Source organism: Vulpes vulpes, chromosome 1 (genome assembly GCF_048418805.1).
Source record: "Vulpes vulpes isolate BD-2025 chromosome 1, VulVul3, whole genome shotgun sequence".
Classification (NCBI taxonomy): Eukaryota; Metazoa; Chordata; class Mammalia; order Carnivora; family Canidae; genus Vulpes; species Vulpes vulpes.
In genome coordinates, this window is record NC_132780.1 from 61,503,543 (window position 1) to 61,523,298 (window position 19,756).

General features: G+C 35.8%; 1 pseudogene; it reads right to left on the bottom strand.

Moving 5' to 3' along the window:
- Nucleotides 1-15,984: 15,984 nt before the first annotated feature.
- On the bottom strand, nt 15,985-16,134 carry LOC112922787 (U4 spliceosomal RNA; annotated as a pseudogene).
- Between the last annotated feature and the right edge of the window lie 3,622 nt (nt 16,135-19,756).

Here is a 19,756-nt window from a genome sequence, read left to right on the forward strand (position 1 = left end):
TGGTTCTTATTTCCCCCCCGTACCTGTTCACTGGCCATGGTTTGACAGTGGCAGTGGCCCTTGACTTCTAGCCAGAGCTCCTAAGACCACAGCTTTTGCCCAGTTCTAGTTATGTTACTCCATCTTCTTATTCCTATAAACCTAGAGATGTTCATTGTTTCCCACTGTCTTTAGTCACTGTGAACTTCATAATATCTTATTGATTCTCTTATTCTTGGCTGCACTGTGGACATAGTTTTGTTTTGTTTGTTTTATATTCACTTCAATGAACACTTTGTGCTGTTTCCTATCTGAATGTAGACTGATACAGACTGTTATCTCTACCTTATTTGATGATTTCTTCCTTCATGCTTCAAAATTACATTATTTTAAAGGAAGTATTTAAAATATTTCAATGACATATTTAAAATAAGAATATATGTCATTTACCTGTGAATATACCTCTATACTATTATTTGGTATTCCAAATCTACTTGGTGGGAAAATTATTGTAACAAGTTTTGAAATAAAGATACTTCTAAACAGCAAGAAGTGACTTTACATGAATTGCCGACATTTTCTTTCGCACTGGGGTAAAACTGACCTTTTCTCAAACCTTTCTCTAATGGATGACATTATGAAGAAAGGCATCTTCAGCCTCAAAGGGCACTGTTTGGTCTGGTCTTCATTCAAAGAGTATAGAATCCAAGATGAAAGTAAACCTGGCACTTTTACCTGATTCAACTGAGGGAAGATGTCATTTAATCTCTTGGATAATAATGGGAAGAAGTCCCACAGCCATTTCCTAGAATTAACAAGAAATGGCATGAGGCACAAGTTTCTCCCCTTTTTATATTGCTTAATTGGCTTATGTATTTGTTCAGGGCACTTATGAAAAGAGACTTGACAACAGATATATTACATCAAAAGGTTGGAGTTAGGACTACCTACTCTTCCATGAGAGTTAAAGCTGGCAAAAGTACTGGTTTTATTTTAATGCATTTGTTGGAGCCCAGCAACAAAAACAAATAAGCTTCCTTTATATCTTTCTGGTTTTGTGTGTTCTCCTGCTAATGAGCCTCAAAGACTACCACTACCCTCAGAGTAATAACATAAATACTTAATCTATGTTATTAATTAAATTACTTAATTTAAATAACATTTAAATTCTGCATGAGGCATATAATAATATTTCTGAGAGTGTGACCTTAATGTGATTTTTCAGTCTGTTTTCTTACTTAAGTGGCACTCATTTATTAAGGGAAATATATAATGTGCTATTAATGTTCAGCTCCTCAGTAGAAATCTTCAGGTAAAAAGTTGCAAAGAAAAATAATATAATATGGCATATATATAAATTTATATTCCTAATGTATGTGTATAAATAATCAGTGTGTTTTTAATTATTCTGTTAGCATTATATTTGATTATTTAATTATGAGCATATTCAGGTATACTGTTAAAAATAGACAAGAATTTAATAATTATCAACAAATTCTCTTTAATGGCTAAAGTTTCTCTGCTGTATATCTAACCAAGCTAATTAAACTCATAAATATGAGACTGGAATAGTAATATTACTGGTTGAGTTCTCTGCTGATGTGATTAAAAGGTTCTATGAGAGACTAACCTTCAGATATTAAGCTGGGGACAGCTTTTCAAAGAAATGATAACTATAGACTTTGAGAGAGAGACAACACTAGGATGAAAGTTCAACATGCCCCAAAGGATTTTGCAGTGCATGATGACTGGAGGCCTAAAAGCTAATAAAAGATAAACTGTCTACAAAAGTGCTATCAAAAAAAAAAAAAAAAAAAAAAAAGGTGACTATGAAATAGCCCCAAGAAAGAAAACTTGAGCGAGCTCTCTTTTTACAGCAATACAGAGAAAAGATTAGAATGAAGATACATTCAACTATCATACAATTTTCTGCCTTTTGAGATGCATTTCCTAGAGCTGACCTTTACAAAGTTTATTTCTCGTTTCCGGCAAAGTAGAAGAATGAAAGATCACTGATAGAGCTATCTTAATCCTTCAGTCTTTTGTGAAGGAAGGAATAATGGAAAAGGTTTCTTGACCATATTTAGAAAAGAAGCTTTTTATGAAACCATAGAGAATGATAAGAGGGTGGTTCAGCTGATTATTTTCTCTTTCAGTACTTCCAGGACAAGCCAGGCCTAAGACTAAGAAGGGACTGGCTGCTAGCCTGTCTCATCCTATACACATAATAGGAACAATCAAAGTCCAGCTCAGTGTGTAGGAGACATAGATGGGATGGAGAACATTTCTCTGATTGCAAATCATGCAGTATCACTTCCATAGGAGAAGGATGTGTCTTGTGCTATTAAAATGGAGGAGCAGACAGGACTTTGGGAAAGGCTGCATTAGAATTGGGTGAGTGAGACTAGTGCACCACTGTCAGATTACTGAAAATCAACATTAAGAAGTGGTGGGGAGTCAGTCCAGCTTCATGGAGATGTGACCTGTACAATAGGTCACACAAGACCCCAAGCTCAGGAAGGCTCCACGCTTGGTTCGGAGCAGCTTGCATTTGAGAGGAGGAACCAATAACCTCTTAAAACTGTTAGAGATGTTTAGCATATGATAAGCTAACAACAGCTTATAACCAAGCATGCATTGTTGTGCTCTCACTGTTTTGCCATTCTTAATATTCTTTAAACAAGAAGTCCTACATTTTTTATTTTGCACTTGGCTCTACAAATAATGAGGTTCTGTGAGGGAGGAGTTATAAGCTGTTGTTAGTTTATCATATGCTAAACCTCTCTAACAGTTTCAAGAGATTATTCCTCCCTCTTGAATGCAAGCTGTTCCAAACCCCAGAAAATCATGAGAATATGCCCCAAAACATCTACTCACATCTCTTTCCTCTACTTCACTCAAGCTGCTCCAGCATCTACTTAATGCTGCACTGGCCAGGGATGCATTGGAAGATACGATCTTTAAACACTTACAACTAAACCCTAGGACCTAAGCTATTTGCCTTTCCTTTGTCACATTGCAGTGGGTATGTGATGAGAATCTGATGAATCACATCTTCAGTGGAAAGTCACATTCCTTTAAAAGCTAAATGAGAGAAGGCAGTCGATAAGAAACTATTGATCCCCATGAGCAGTTCAGTAGTGTAGTAAGTGCTATCTCTACCTGTTTATTCTCTTTTTTACTATGGCTCTTTTCCCATGAATTTTTTATGGTTCCATAAAGGTCTCAATTGCAAGGAGACAGTTAGCACATTAGTTAAGAGGATGAACCCTAAGCTAGATGATTTAAGTACAGTTCCTTGAGCTAGTACTTCTTAACTGTGCAACAGTTAAAGCACAGACTAGCGAGTTAAGGCACTGAGGCCTACTCTGTGCCTACTCGCTACTCTGTGCCTCAGTTTCCACAGGTATCAAAGCTAGTAAATATTAGTACCTATGTCATAAGTTGATTGTGATAACTGAATGCACTAATACATGAACTGTATTAAGAAAATGTTTTACCCGCTCTTTTCTGTTACAGAAATCTCAGATAGGAGCTTTGTGTGTTTTTGATGCGCAAGAACTCGTGAAAATATGCACACCCATAAAAAACCAACTTCTAATGATGAAAATTAGAGTTAGAAACATCACAATTCTTAGCAGCTTATTACAATATTAAAGACAACCATATATCTTGAACTTATTAGTAGCTTCAGGCCCAGAAATTGAAGAGTTATAGTTTGACTATAAAGTTAATTCATAGGCCTCTGTAAGAAGGAAAAAAAAAAGTGTCTTTTTCACTCTGTGGCCTATAATTGATTGTAATTACCAGTTTGCACAAGATTGTATTGGTAGGAGGGTCAAAGATTACAAAGAACTTTCCCATTGCTCAGTAGCTAATGGGACACAGCTGCAAGGGAAATAAAACAGTATAATTAAACTCTAGTCTCTTTGTTCCTTTCTTTAAGCAACATAGTTACAATTTTCATGTCACCAAAGAACTAAAGAAGAAATCTTCATATGCTATAGGGAGAAAAGGTCTTTTGTATGATAAAATCTTACTGATCTTGGACACTCCAGCTAGTTTCTACCATCCTCTTATTAATTAAAATCTAACCCTGTTACTTGATTGGGAAATACTCCTTAAGTAAATTAATATTTAAAGAGACTATGAAAAAGATTAAGAAGGAAAGAAAAGATTAAGAAGGGAAGGAATATCTTAATTTTCCAACAGATACTCTCTTTTCCTCACTGTTTATCATGCAAATGTATCAAGTGTCCATGTTTATGATTTATAGAATGAAGGGCAAAGGCCTACATATGTGCTAGTTTCTAAGCGATGTCCTATTCTTATTTTTCTTAACTTTTACAGCTCCTCTCACATCAGGGAAATTTTTTTTTCCAGAAAATAATATAAAATTAGCTCACATTTATAGTTAATGAAAACACTTAAACTCAAGAGAATTATTCAATTCCCCAGAAATCTTTCAAGGTATATCTTATCTTCTTGATCAAACATGAGATTACAGAAAAAGTTAACATTTATACTGTTATTTCCTACAGAGCTAGCTAGTTGAGAACAAATATTATAAAATAATAAATTACAATTGTTATTCAATGTTCACTTTACAACTTTTCTCCCTAATTTTAATAGTAAAATATATCCATCATAGTAAATTTAGAAGCTCTCCACCTCAAAAAAGAAAAGGATAAAAAAAAAAAAAAGGATAAGAAAAATCATTGATAATTCACCCATCCAAAAACTATTTTTATTGTTGAGTATATTTCCTTACATACACGCTTTCACACAAATGTATACCTACCAGTGCACATTCACACACAAAGTTTAATGATCTATCATTCATCTCAAGTGGGCCATGAATACCACTCAGCATTAGACTATATTTTCCTAGTTCGTTCACTTTCCCTCTCCCCTTACTGCATGTACACTACCTGTTCTTCAAACTTCAAAATCTCCTCCACATAAATATGGCTGCCTTTAAATTGGAAAATATAAAAGAGAATTTCTACGGGCTATAAGAACTTCCACAACTGCCTCTCTAACTAAATCTTGTATTGTAAAATTGGCTTTCTCTTATTATTATGAACTAAATAAATTAATTAATTGATTTGAATTAAATGTTTATGGTCCTAACCCTGGCAAAACACTTCACTTATTTATAAGATCCCATTTCAGGGCACCTGGGTGGATCCGACGGTTGAGAGTTTGACTCTTGGTTTTGGCTCAGGTCATGAACTCATGGGTTGGGGCTCTAGCCTCACATGGGGCTTCCCACTCAGCATGGAGTCAGCTTGAGGTTTCTCCTTTTCTCTCTCTCCCTTACCCAACTTGCACGTTTTCACTCTCTCTGTCTCTCAAATAATCTTTAAACAATAAATAAAATAAACTCCAATTTCCTCTCTCCTCTTTAAGATATTGCTCATTTAATTATCTCCCCTCTCTCCTGCATTATCAATTTTTACTTTTTAAAAATATTTTATTTATTTATTCATGAGAGACACACACACAGAGGCAGAGACACAGGCAGAGGGAGAAGCAGGCTCCAAACAGGGAGCCCAACGTGGGACTCCATACCAGGACTCCAGGATCACGCCCAGGGGCAAAGGGAGGCACTAAACCGCTGAGCCCCCAGGCGTGCCTCAATTTTTACTTCTTGATCAATCACCTTAACTTATGCAAAGATTATTTTTTTCTATCTTTAAAACAAACTAAAACAAAACACCTCATATTTGCTCTCTTTTATAGCACAACTCCTAAAAAAAATTGCCTAGACTTGCTTTATTTGGATTCGGTCCTGAAATTGTGTTTTCTACCTACTAAAATAAGGCTTACTCCATCAAAACTGTGGAGTAAGCTTACTGATAACCTCTATGTTGCTAAATCCTGCAGTTGTTAATCATTTCTCATTTTGATCTTCTAGTAGCTTTTTCCTTAGATCAATGTTTTTTTTTTTTTAATTTTTTTTATCTGCATACTCATTCTCTTGGTGAGCTCATCTAGCCTGAGGTTTCGAGTATCATTTATGTAGTCACATTTCCCAAATTCATATCTCTGGCCTGCATTTGTACACTGAATTACAGATTTGCGTATTTACTTTCTATTCTGCTTTCATCTGAAGACCTATTAGGTACTTGAAATGTAAGTTATTCAAAACTGAGTTCCAGATATTTCCCTTCATGCCTGTTTATATTCACTATCTTTTCCTCTTAGTTAGTGAAAACTCTCCTTCTTTTTGTAAGGCCCAAATCCTCCTTTTTTTTATGCTTCTCTTTATTCACAAGTTATATTCGATACTGAAGTTCATTGGTTTTAGCTTCATCATCTATGCAGAATCTGATCATCTGTCAATAACTGCTATCCATGTCACTATTCTCTCTCGCTTGGATCACTGCAATAAACTCCTAACTTCCTTGCCATTGGCCTTTGCCTTTGCAGATCAATGACCATGTCAGTGGCCAAAATCACCTTACATCAGATTATGTCATTCTTCTGCTCAAAAACCTCTAAGGTTTTCTAACTCATTTAGAGTGAAAGCAAACTCTTTACAATGACCTTCAAGGTCCTACATTATCTATTCATCTTCTCTCTGGCCTCATCTCCTAACAATTTTCCCTATGCTTATTCCATTTCAAACCATAAACACAGAAGGCTGGTGCTCGCCTCAGAGCCTTTCCAATTTGCACTAATTCTTTCTGGCATGTTCTTCTCCCAAATAAACATATGGTCCACTTTCTCACAATCTCAAATTTTTACTCAAATGCTATTTACTCCAAGATGTTTCCCTTATCTCTATAATTAAAATTGCAACATTTTACTTTCTTTCCTCTTCTCAGCATTATTTTCCTCAATAGCAATTAACATCATATAACATGCCATAGTGAATGGAAATTATCTGAGCAAACTTTTATATATAAAAGAAGAAAATGTGTATTTGAGAATATGAATTTAATCTCAGAACCACATCTGACTTGAATCTAGAATTAATACATATAGGAAGATGGTTGAACATGGAAGGTAGTCGAATGTAAACTGCAAAAGAGGAGTTAAACTTGGATTAAAGGAATCTAAAGGAATTTGATTTCATTTAGTGGTCACTAAGGCACAATTATATTTTGGAGAACAGAGATAAAGAAGGAAACCTCCACTAATATACCTACTGTAGGAATATGAACACTTATTTCCCCTAATATATCAAGTTACAAAATGATGTAATATGTCATTATTCCAGAAGTGATTTAAAGAAAATATTAGAAATGGACTAGTGGCGATATATTGAGCTATTTTTATGAGCCAAGTTGAGAAAGACAGTTTGAGAAAGAGGCTTTCTGACATTCTTCAAGTCATATCCCACTTGAAGAAAATGACAGAATAATTTAATTCTGATGGTGACAGAGATAGGGAGCAGAGTATTTACCTCTGAGTGTAGCAGAGTGCACCAAATCACCTACAGTTCATCTTTGTTCTTATGCCCTTATATGTGAATTATTCCAAATGTGTTGAGTCAATCAGGCTCTAATCCCCAGAAAAATGGAAGGCACACTACAGATTCTGTAAACACAGTGCCATGTGTAGCACCCTCATCCTTGATGATTTGCTCTATAGATGTCAGCAGGACCAATTTTCATAACCTGTATATTTCTTCTTGTTTATACAGATTGGCAACTTCGTCATTTTAACCAACTTGTCTGACTTATTCTGTTCATTTGTAGCCATGACTTCTGCAGAGGGCAAATCACCTCTGAGTAGCTGAAATAAATCATCTGTTTCACTAAAGTGATATTGAGGGAATGAGGTAGGTAGTGAAAGGATTGAGGCTCTAACAGTTAGCCTTCTACCACAAGACTTAGACTTTGTGTTACTCATATAGCTAAGCGGCAAGTCTTAACAACCATCATGCAAATAATCATAGAATATTGGAATTGAAGGAATTTAAGAGATCATCTACTCCAGCATTTCACTTGAGGCCCAGAAATGTGGAATGATGTTCAAGGTGACTTGCTTTCTTTCTTAAAAGGCAAAACTGAAAAACAATGTTTTTTTTCCATTTAGACCTTAGTTTTTCTGACCCCAACAGATCTTTGAGATGCATAAATTTTTTTTTGCAAAGGATTGACATATTTTTTATAGTATCAGAACAAATAGTGGGTATAAATAAGGTAAAATATTCAGGTTTTAGGGACTATTGTATTAACCTCCTATTGGAATAACAAACCATTCCAAATCTTAGTGGCTTGCCAGAAAAGTTTTTATTTTTATTATTTGTGTGTCCATGGCAATTGGGGCAAATCTGCTTCAGCAGGGTGCCAAGTGGACTTTTTGGGAAAAAATATTGGTCTTTTCCACATATCTCTTCCTTATTTTGGACCAGAAACTATGAGGTACATAGTCATCCCATAGCAATACTTCTTACTTCATATTGTTTCTCCCTTTCCCCTATTCTACAATTTAGGTTAATTTAATAGCTAAAATAAATTGATTCATAATGTAATTTTAGAAAATGCATCTATACATGTTGTCTACTGAAAGACTAGTGACTGGGTATAAATTTTTGGAAATTTATACAAATTTTCACATCACATTGAGAGACTATTTTAATTTTCTACTAAATGTGTCTTTAATTCAGTATTTAACAAGGAGTGACTATTTTCTAGGCTCTCTTTTTTTCCAATTTGATTATTCACCTTCTTTTTTTTTCTCCTGAATAAACCTACGCCTGGCTGTGCCTACCTTCATCCCTCATCTAGTTTTCTCAGAAAGTTATTTACTAAATGGCTTAGTGCATAGAATCAAGGAGTCCAGAATTGTATTAAGCCTTCATTCTCATTAAAGGACAAAAAACAATCTATTCTACAGCTGCAGTTTGCATACCAAAACCCAGCTGTTTGCACTAATCACCCACATGTTGCTTGTAAGTCATGAATGGCTTAATTTTAACGCAAACCCATCAAAACAACTGGAAAAGCACACATCCAATTGAAAATAGATTAAAACTATTACCTATGGAACCAATTGACAGTGTATTTATTATTCCTCTGATCATCCCTTGCAACTTGTAATGGAAATTTACTTCACTTTGAATACAGGAGTAATTTTCTATATGAACCATGGAGAATAATAAGAAGGGTTTGTGGCTGCTACTGTCAATGTTCTGCACAGGTACCTTTGAATCTCTAGAAAATTTTTATGCACATTAGAGCTTTTATTTTAGAAGCTGATTTTTTTGGGGGGGTGGGTCAGGCTTCTAAAAAGTACTTTACCTTTGTCCACAGAGAGCTAAATTTGCCTAGAATTTACAGATTCTCTTTGATTAAGAGGGGCAGCTTTAATCAATACCTGAGGGACATAGGAGTATAAATAATCCATACTTTTTCCTCTGAGCAGACCATTTGGAGGTGAGATCTACAATGCTTCCACAGCTTCTCTGAAATTGAGCCAGAGTTAATTTTAGCAGGACTATGCGTGATAATACAGACTTCCTTGCCCCCTTCTTTTCCTGGTCCTACTTCCCTGTTCTTTTGCCTTCTCAGGCATTCTCTATTATTCTTTCTATCACATATTTGTCAGATCCTGTAGCTCTTCTGGTTAATAATTCTTTGATTCCTTTAATAAAACCTATCTTTCTCACCTGATCTTACTGCAACTTGACCTAGTTATTTGTTTAATAACCAGGAGAGTTGGATGTCAGATCTTGAAGAAGAAAATTACCAGTTTGCAAAGCATCTAGCACAGTTGAATCTTCTATATGGCCCTCAGCCTATCTATCCTATATTGCTGTCCCATAACAATTCATTCTAGTAGACCAAGAATGCTCTGGGGTTCAATGTTCTTTAGTGAATCTACTCAGATGTCCTTATCCCAAGTCTCAGAGTCCTACTTCTTCTTTATTTGGCCTGCAACTTTAAAATTAGAGAGGTGCAAGGACTCTCAATTTAGCCTTTTTTAGTCCTTTCTATAACTATAACCACTAAGCCTATGCTTGAGATTACTGATCTGGTTATAATTGACTGTAATTAGGTTGGGTCTTCTAAATTTTGAAAATATAATGGTCATACTGAGAGTAAAGTAATACTACTAGAAATGCCCTAGCATTGCATTATGGAATAGATATAAACATGGCCTAAGAGAAATGGCTATTCTCAACGGATCAATTATGAAAGACTCAATAACCTCAATGTCTTCTTCCAGTTTTCTTTTGTCTCTAATAGGGCTCAGAAGACCCTACCTGCGCGAAAGTTATAAGAACTACTCTGATGGTAGAGGCAGTGGCATTGTGAAGAAGCTCAGTGTGAGCTGTCCTCTACAGATCAGTTAATGATCGAGGTTGCATTTATGAAACTGGGCTCTCTAGAGATAATAAGTATAACGAGAGTCCAGAACAGCACAGACTAAGTGGCATTAAGCTTTTAGAGAAAAGGAACACTGAATTACTATAACATAAACATAAGACATTAACCCCTAGCTAGTTTCAAGAAGCAGAGTCCAAGAGAATATAATTGTGTAACAGAAAGGACCCTATAACACAATGGCGAGTATACATGGTAGTAATTCCTCCAGTCTTTCCACAAAGAAATCTATGGCCATATGTTGACACCGTTGCCTATGTGATATCTTTACTAGAATAGATCAATAGGACCTTTGGTACTTCATATGCAAATTGATCAACAAATATGTATTCTCTTTAGTACTCATTAGGAAAGAAAATCAGAATTAGTTGAATTCATGTGGAATAGATACTGTACACACTCAAAAACTGCTTGGTTTTATATTCTGACTTGGCCTTGTTCTTTTCCTCGTCCCAATTCCCCTCTTTCCTACTATTTTTTCTTTCTTTCTTTTTATTTTCTTGAGAACACTTCCTAATATTTCACTTTCATATGAATATTCATCTTAGAATTTATTTCTGAAGGACTCAATTTAAGGCATGCCCCACTGTATTTAGGTATTTTTTTTTTTTTACAAATTGACCTAAATCAATTTTTTTGTTGTTGTTATTTGAAGATTTTATTTATTTATTCATGAGAGACACAGAGAGAGAGAGAGGCGGGGACACAGGCATAGGGAGAAGCAGGCTCCATGCAGAGAGCTGGATGTGAGACTCAATCCCGAAACTCCGGGATCACGCCCTGAGCGGAAAGCAGATGCTCAACCGCTGAGCCACCCAGGTGTCCCAACCTAAATCAATTTAGAAAGAAGTTGAGCAATGATGAGTAAGTGAAAAATGAAAGAGATCAAACATTTCCCCATATATGATGGGATATTTCTGCTCACACAAAATCTATTCATTGTGGCTTTTTAATGGAAACTTCATGTTTTGCTTCTTTTTCTACCATACAAAATATCTCTAAATGTAGTCCTTGGGAACCAAGGAAACATCTCCCAATGTACCATACCTTAAAGTTGAAGATTTCTTTTTCCCACATGTATGCAAACAAACAAAGAAACAAACAAAAATTTAAATTCTCTGTGAGTTCTCTTAGGAAGCAATAAAACTGCCTAATTTAAGAGAGGCCATCTTTGCTTCATGCATGAGCTATTAGTGCATCCCTAGGGCACTTCAGAGTTCATCAAGCTTCATTTTCAGTCTAGATACTAGCCCTCTGAGGATTGTTAATTCTGAGGCAAAAGCAAAAGACATAATACAGAAGGGGGAATGAATGGCATTGGCATCCTTATGGCCTACAACTATCGTTCCTGTATTTTAGGAACTCAACAGTTTACTAAAAGTCAGCTGAGTATGCCTAGAGACATCTTGAATGCCTTCCACAGAGCCTTGAGCAAAGGCTATTGGCCAGCAAGAGTCAAGAAATCAGTGAATGTAAATGAGACCACCTTTCTTTCCTCATCCCTCCTCATGATTTCCTTCTGTTTTGACTTCATACACCCTCAGAAATACCCTATTTCCTTTCATTTGACCTAGCCAAAGAGATTACAAAGTAAGATAAAGCATTATGTAAATGGCCTTGCATTTAAAGGACTTTATGAAGATATAATTAAACCAGGCCTTTTATGTAAAGCTATCATTTAGTTCAGAATTTTCTTTCTCCCTCCTTGAAAATACTAACACCATATATTATAACTGGGATTAACTGACATCATTCAGCTGGGTAACTAATGAGTATTAAAATAAGTTATACTGCTTTCCAGAAGTGTTTGGGGAAAAAATGAGATTGAAGTAATTTTTAAAAACTAAAACAAGTTGTAAAGATTGGGCATTATCATATTGAGCCGGAATGGACTCTTGGTAATATGTATTGACTTTGCTAGAATGTTTTTCAAAAGAGGAGTCATTTCTTTTCTTTCTTTCTTTCCCTTTTATTAGCTTTTTATGAACCTCCAGATTCAGTGTACACAGATTGTCATATCCTTATTCATAGAATTTGTGGATACATTTCTACTGAATCAGATCTCAAGCTTGTGTAAAGGGCTCATTCACTCCTTCTGTGACTTGCTGGTTTCTTTTTTGGTTCAAAAGTAAGATGTGAAGATTTACCAGGCTAGCAATGGAAGTAGCAAATCCACATTAAAGCTGTTTCATCTTTTTTCTCATAAAGAATTATTTTCTCAAAGAAAAGAAAATCCCAGTGTATTTCCAACTTTGATGCACTAATGAATTTGGATCACACTTCATATTTTCTTGTATTCAAAAATATGAAATACTGGCAGTTGGTTTTCTTGACAGTAGTGATACTAGCTTCCTAGAGCTATTTGTTACTAGTTCATACCACTGTAAAACCTAGAAAGGAGAGGTTTCATTTTTTTCCCTTAGTTTTGAGAGTAATGGTCAACAAACAAAAAAAAACGTTTATTGGTTGCTGATACAACTTCAGCTACTGCCTTTATCTGACTATGCGTTCATTTTGTCCGAACACAAGAAAAAAAGCAACTGCTAATATCTGATCAAGAGGCATTAAATATTTTGATTTTGTATCATGCAATATTTACATTCAGATTTAGTTTAGTTTTTGCTTATGGTAAGGAATACTCCTTTGCAAGCATTATGCTGTTCTTATCACCTTGTATGGAAGGTAGTTACATCCATATACCAGAAGTGTTTGTGGAAGGCATGCTAATCAGTCATGAAGCACAAATAAGAAGGCAGCAAAGCATGTGATGCACTCAGCATCCCTCTCCCCAAAGCAATGCCCCGCTTCACTATGGAATGGAGCATCTGCCTCCATCACAAAATGAGTAAAAATATCCAAGCAAAAACTCATCTTTGTTTTCCTTGCAGATTGCACAATTTATCTCCAATAACACACACATTCATCGTCACCAAAGCTCCGTGGAATAATTAGGAGTATTTACTGAATAGACCATGCAAAGCCATATGCTGTTGATGGAAAGAATGTGGAAGAGAAACTGAAAACTGGCACAAATAATAAGACTGCAAAGTCAGCCACTTACAGTTGAGCAGCTCTAGAAAAATCATATATGCAATGAGAGTGGTCCATGGTTGTAAATAGAGTCCGGATTTCCATGAGGCAGAACTAGTTTGATAATAGAGGATAGGAACTCCAGAATCTGTTACAGGTTATAGAATTTTTAAAAAGAAGTTATTAAAGGGAAGTATTAATACAAGTTATGACACTTTTTATATATGTCATTGTAACTCATTTAATATGCAATGCTCAGAAATTTGAAAGAAAGCAGGAGTCTGGGGAGAAAAGCAAAATGAATCTTAAATCTTACTCTGTTGTGTTAGTGTTAAGAAGCCCCGGTGAGCTACTACAAAGTAACACAGTAAAAAATAATACCCTACTGTATTTGTAGTGAATTTTTGTGGTTTATAAAATAGTATTCTACATAACCTTTCATTTGATTCTTTCAATAGTTCTTATTCGGTACTATTATCCCCATTTTATGTATGATAAAATAGATTCACAGTGTTTGCATGATTTGTCCAAACTTATAAATATGTAAGTGGCAAAAGTGGGACTGGAGTCGTATCTCCTGACTTTTGCCCAGACTTGGCAAATGCACAGTAGCTGAGATGCAAAAGGAAATCAAGACTGTTATGAAATCACAGACCTATGTTTAATGCAAACCAAAACTTTGAGGAACCAAGCTAAAAGGAAATGATTGAGGACACTATATACTATGTTAGAGAGGAATCACAAATTTCCAAGACCTAATATTGGGGTTGGTAGCCCAGAGAATCAGATATAATGGAGGGGAACACGCATAGCCTGAAGTAATACCATTGTTAGGAGACTAATTGTCCCCGTTAATTCATTAAAACATTACAACTTTTAATTACCTTTGATCTTTGTTATTTTAAACCAATTTCTCTCAAAGTTTTATTATTTATTTACAGAAAGAGTTTATTTATTTATTTATTCATTCATTCATTCATTCAGAGAGAGAGAGAGAGAGAGAGGGGCAGAGACACAGGCAGAGGGAGAAGCAGGCTCCATGCAGGGAGCCCGACGTGGGACTCGATTCCGGGTCTCCAGGATCACATCCTGGGCTTCAGGCAGCGCTAAACCGCTGAGCCACCGGGGCCGCCCTCTTTCAGAGTTTTAAACCAAATTATTTCAAAATAAATTAGAGAATTTGGGAAACTTAGTTTCTGAGACACTTACACTATTTCTTAATCACAACCCTGCCAACTTCATTGCACTTTTCACCATCTTATTTGTGATTAGATGTCTATTATCTGTTCCTTTAACAATGATAGAAGTACTATAAAGGTAAGGAGTTTGTCTTTTTATTTTACTTATTTTTGAGAGTTCGAGCAGAGGGAGAGGCAGAGGGAAAGGGAGAGAGAGAATCTAAAGCAGACTCCCTGCTGGATATGGAGCCCTGTGTGGGACTTGACGTCAGGACCCTGAGATCATGACTTTAGCTGAAACCAAGAGTCAACAGGTAACTCACTGGGCCCCTGTCTTTCAATTTCTTGATCACTGCTGGAGCCTCACACCTAGAGGTGTGCCTGGTATGAAATAGGATCACATTAAATATTTCCTTAATTTATCAATAAATGTATAATTAGAGTTGGCCCTTGAACAACATGGGTTTGAACTGAGTGGTCCACTTGTACATTATATTTTTCAATAAATACAATACAATACCATAAATATATTTTCTCTTTATGGTTTTCTTAATAACATTTTCTTTTCTTTAGCTTACTTTATTATAAGAGTATAGGGCATGATACATATAACATACAAAATATGTATTAATAGACTTTATTATTAGTAAGTCCTCTGGTCAACAGAAGGCTGTGAGTAGTTAAGCTTTGGAGAGTCAAAAGTTACACATGGATTTTTTTACCTTGCTGGGGTCAGTGCCCCTAAGCACCCCTTTCCCTCCACACTATTCAAGGGTTGTCTGTAGTTGAATTGTGATTTCTTCCTTTAAAACAAAAACAAAAACAAAAACAAAAACTAGTTCTTTCTTTTCCTTTTTCAGCTCCTTTTCTGTGGAATACTTAATAGTTTTAACTTTATACTCAGGATTTTCTTTCTTAATTTTCATTGCCTCAGTGTTAATTCATGATTAATTCTATTGCATTTTATTTGAAGTATCTTTTCCATTCCCACTGCCTACTCTTAGTCAAAATACATAGCCCGTGACAGCAAATTTCTTATTTCTTTTCCAACCTAACATTAATTTCTCTGATTATCCAATGCAGCCTGCAGTTTATTTCCATATCACTATTTCTAGAGTGCCATTTTAATCAACCCACTCTATTTTTTCAGGAATAGTTATTGGCTTCTTATTTTTATCAGATGGATTATATCTGGGGAAAGAGAACATGCCATGCCCTACCACCTGCCAATGCACAACCTTTAAAACATTAGTTGACTTTCTTGATTTGTCAACGTAAGGATAAAGTTATCAGAATCAGAGATACCACTAGGCAGGACCATATTCAGCATAAATAGATCCCATTCCCTTCCAACCTCAAGACTCCAACAGAAACATATACAGCTTTTGATGACATTATTTACCCAATGTAAGGTCATATCGGAACTGGAAATTTCAATTACTCTGTGACTTCATGAAGCTTACATCATTTAAAGGTTCTTTTAGTTCTTGAATGGAAGTTAAGTTCCAGCAAGGTCAAATACATAGGATTCTCCTAGATTTACTTAGCAATAATTGTGCCTCGGATAAACCTCATTGGCTACAATACTGCCACTGCACAAAGATTCTCCTAGATTTACTAAATAATATTTCTGACTTCAGCTTTTCTACTCAAGGAAATTACTTTTTCCTACAGTTTCATCCTCAATTCTGTTATAATACCCTTGAATCATAATGATTTTTATGCTGAGTTTTATCCCAAAAAAATCCATTTGCACAATATCTAATCCCTTGAAACTTGGTGGGTCATATGTCTACACATCATAGATCCTGGGGAAAATGGGGCAGAATGACCTGTTAATTAAGTACCCAGACTTTCTTTTTTTTTTTTTTTTAGTACCCAGACTTTCAAGTGAGGCTGGTTATTACTTAATAGCTGTGTGACTTCAGGCATACCTCACTACTCTAATGATGATAATGACATCCATATTATAATACAGTTGCATTCTTTTTAATTCATATTTATTCCTTGAGATCAGTTGTAATAACTTCTCTAACACCTTTTGTATTATGTATCCCTTTCCATCATCATATGATTGTTTTCATATTGAACATCAACAATTTCAGAGTGTACCATCATCAGAAATCACTTTCTGACCATGATGGGACAATTAAAAAATAAAACCATTCCATAAACATGTTTGAGCACAAACAAAAACAAGACATTTCAAACAGTCCTACTCTTCTGGCTCACATGAGAGACTTCTCTCATGAGATCCTTTTTTGTTTGTTTTTTAGCTTCACTCTGTGTCTTCTCTCTCTGAGGTTTAAAATTAAAAATACACACACACACACACACACGCACCCAACCATTGATAACACTATCCAAACCACAAGAAAATCACATTTCACTGAACCCTCTCCCAAAATACCTAACACAAACCTAAACCCTATACTAACTCTCCAGTAAAGAGCAAATAAACAAATCTTGTTTACACCTGCCATGTTCCATATGATATACAGTCATCCTCATCATGAAAAGTCATAAAACTAACTTTGTTTCACTACAGATAAGTTCTGATGGTCTTTGGTTGGCAGCAACTTGAGTTTAAAAAGAAATTTCCTAGGCAGCCCTGGTGGCTCAGTGGTTTAGCGCTGCCTTCAGCCCAGGGCGTGATCCTGGAGACCTGGGATTGAGTCCCACGTCGGGCTCCCTGCATGGAACCTGCTTCTCCCTCTGCCTGTGTCTCTGCCTCTCTGTGTGTGTGTCTCTCATAATAAATATATAAAATCTTAAAAAAATAAAAAAATTCCTTTCCTTTTCTTTTTTTTTTAATACCACATTATGGTCCTGTAATATAGAAAGCTCAGTATTCCACCTGAGTAAGGAAAATCCAATTCTTCCTCTTTCTCTCCTGTGTGTCTTCTTTATTACTCACACGGAACACTTCAATTCTGACATCTCTGGTCACTAAATGTGTGATGCTTTTCTCACAGCAAGAAATTCTGTGCAATACCAGCTAGATGTCCTACAATTTAACTCAATTCTAGCACTCTCTACCCAGATAATCTCCTCCCCACCAAGTTTAGATTGCCAGTTGTAAGCCCAGGTTATCACCAGTGCTTATGACCAACAGGCTACAGATTGGAGGTTCCAATGACCTTCCTTTGGTTTATTTAATTTGCTATAGGAGCTCACAGAATTCAGGGAAACACTTAACTTATATTTACCAATTTATTAAAGGATACAGATGAAAACCCAGATGAAGGCAGAAATAGGGCAAGGCCTGAGGGAATACTGAGCACAGGGGCTTCTGTCCCCATGGGGTTGGGATGTGTCACCTTCCTGATGTCAATGTGTTTGCGACTCTAGAGGATGGAGACTGAGGCTGAAAACTCCAAGCTTCTAATCATAGCTTAGTCTTTTTTTGTGACCAACTCTTGTCCAGGGGCCATCCAGGAACTCATTCAGAGTTGTCTCAATAGAACAAAAGATGTTCCTGATCCTCTTATCACTTAGGAATTTATACAGGTTTTAGGAGCCCTGTGTCAGGGACAGGTTGAAGATAAATATTAGAAAAAGGGATACTCTTAGTGCTACTATCTCTTAGGAAATTACAAAGGTTTTAGGAGCTTTGTGCCGGGGACCAGGGCAGAAACCAATATATATATTTTTTCTATTATCTCACAGGTCCTATATAATTAAACTCTGATCCCACTGAACGCTAATTTTAACCTAACTCTCTGTATTGCACATTCTCAAGTAGACATTGTGTGAGGGGGAAATCTAACACAGAGATTTTAAAAACATTGTTATTTTAAGATAAAACAAATTAACAATAACAAAACACTTTACATTGGAACTAGGCTTTTCCTTGATGCAGAATCACACAGGAACAATAGATTCAGAGGGGCAGAATTTTCTCAGTTCTACTAATCCTCTCTCACATTTAAAACCTCCAGATTGATCAAATGTATGCCTTATATGTGAAAGACTACCCATCCCTTTGGATTTTCAACACTTTTTAAAGATCCGTGATAGCCTTTCTTCTTAGAGAGACCCACACAATAGAGTTAAGTGTCCAGTAAGTCAGTGCACCTGGATGGCTCAGTGGTTGAGCGTCTGCCTTTGGCTCGGGTTGTGATCCCAGGGTCCTGGGATCGAGTCCCACATTGGGATCCCTGCAGGGAGCCTGCTTCTCCCTCTACCTATGCCTCTGCTTCTCTCTCTCTCTCTGTCTCTGTCTCTCATGAATAAATAAATAAAAACTTAAAAAAAATTATCCACTAAACCTACCAGTCAGAAGGAGGTGAATGGAGCCAAATTCCACTACATACAATTTCCCCTCAAAAACTGAGAGTCTTCAAGGACTCTGTTAGCTGGACTCTAAGAGATATCCCTAGCTCACTGTTCTCTTCTATAACTTTCTGAGTCCCTTAAAACCTAATTATAGGAGTCAGGGTTGTCATGCCAAACCCATTTCTGATATCACTTGAAGAACATCAGGTAGTTATGGATTAATAAAGTAGAGAAATACTCACTCACATCCCTTAATTTTAGATGCTTCATCTGGTTAGCCTCAGGTAGAAAATCTTATCAGAAACGTGGTAGATACATCGTATCTTCAAATAGCTTTCTGGGTGCCTAGAATCTCTGACAAGATCCTAAAGCTGAAAGCTAATTCTTATATGTCACTATTGTCTTACACTCATATGTTGTGTCAGTGATCCTGAAAATATTTTATGCTAACCACCTTTCTTTTGTGGGAATGTATACAAATATTAGATATATATTATTTTCAGGAAGAAAAAACAGAAGATAGATACAATGCCCAGGCGTCCTTCAAAAATACATTTTTTGTTATCATAAGAAGCAGTTTGCCTGAAGATTCTTATTATATACAAATCCTTATTATCCACAGATCTGACACTATTCTGTCTCCCACTTAAAACCTTAATTTTATCATCAATTAAACAAGTGCTGAACATACAGCAATAACCTACCTAATAACTGATTGACTAATTAACCACTTTCTTTTTCTTATGAATTTCAAATATTCAAATGGACAATTGATCTAAGATTTTGGGAAAAATAAATATTTTCAAAATATCAAGTAAAAATGATACATTTTACCTATATAAGTAAAAAATTATATATAATTTCTTTTAAAATAACCTGGAAGTGCATCCTGCTTTAGGGATATTTGCATATTAGCCATCCTCCCTTCCTTCTTAAATAGCAACAACA